Source organism: Lycium ferocissimum, chromosome 2 (genome assembly GCF_029784015.1).
Source record: "Lycium ferocissimum isolate CSIRO_LF1 chromosome 2, AGI_CSIRO_Lferr_CH_V1, whole genome shotgun sequence".
Classification (NCBI taxonomy): Eukaryota; Viridiplantae; Streptophyta; class Magnoliopsida; order Solanales; family Solanaceae; genus Lycium; species Lycium ferocissimum.
In genome coordinates this window covers 9,253,108-9,254,439 of record NC_081343.1, presented here as the reverse complement: position 1 = coordinate 9,254,439, position 1,332 = coordinate 9,253,108, and positions in this window count along the sequence as shown.

Sequence of the window (1,332 nt, the reverse complement as noted above, 5' to 3'; positions counted from 1 at the left end):
ATTTTTACGTGGAAGCCCTAAAGGGAAAGAAAATCACGAGCTGAGAGAAGCAACTGATATCAATATAGCAAGTATTTTATACTTTGTAGGTCGGAGTAAAATACTCCAAAGACCACACACACTCAAAAGAAATAACCCATCTTTTAAGATTTTCCCACCTCACTACAATATCGCTCACACTCTCTATTTTTCCTCATAGATTATTTCTCTATTTGTGAATGTCTCACTCTTCTTTCTCCCTTTCTCTCTTTCTTCTGTGTGATTACAAATGGAAGAATGACTCTCCATTTGTAGGAGACCAGACTTGGTCTCCAAGCACAAAAAAGAAGAAAAGGAAAAGATCCAAAAAATTCATCCACAAATTGTCTTACTGCTCAAGTTTATTTATCATCCAAGAAAATTGGCACATGCATTTCAACTAAATGGGATGGACATCATCAATCTCCCCCTCCAGTCTCATTCACCTGAAGGACGTAACACTGGACTTCTAGTTTGAGTGCATGTCGACAAGTTCCTTGCATAGCTGGTCTCTTGGTACCACCTTCATGAACATATCTGATGGATTCTCACTTGTAGGGATCTTCTTGACCTGCATAGATCTGTCCTCTATCTTTTCCCGAATCCAGTGATATGTCACATAGAGATGCTTAATCCTTGCATAATACATGGCGTTTTTGCTCAAGTCTATTGCACTTTGACTGTCACGATAGACAACATACTCCTTTTGATGCAATCCAAGCTCAAGGAGCCTTGACATATCATCTCTTGCCGACTTCGTAGCGATAATATACTCACAGGTTGTAGAGTGCAACACACTTCTGCAACCTCAACTACCATGATACAACTCCCCCTAAAAATGTGAACAAGTATCTAGTAGTAGATTTACGATTATCATGCACTTGCTATATTAGCATCTGTGTAACCCGTCAAGATTGGACCAAATCCTGCAAAACACAAACAACCTCTTGTGGTACCTCTCAGGTACCTAAGTATCCACTTGACTGCTTCCCAGTGTTCTTTTCCAAAATTTTCAAAGAACCTGCTAACAACACCAACTGCATGAGCAATATGAGGTCTAGTGACAAATTAGACCTAGGTTCAAAGATGGTTCATGAGTTCTATCCTAGGTTCAAATTAGACTCCTAGGCATGATTCCATTTTCATTATTGACACCAAAGAGGGACAAATGATAGACCTGGTCTCGGATGACAACAACAAACAGGACATTTAACCCTTCAAGTTGATCTCAAACCTTTTGTATCTAAATTAGTCTAGGTGAACAGGGTGCTCATAATGAGCCTTAAACAGTCTAGGAGACACAAGAACAAGACA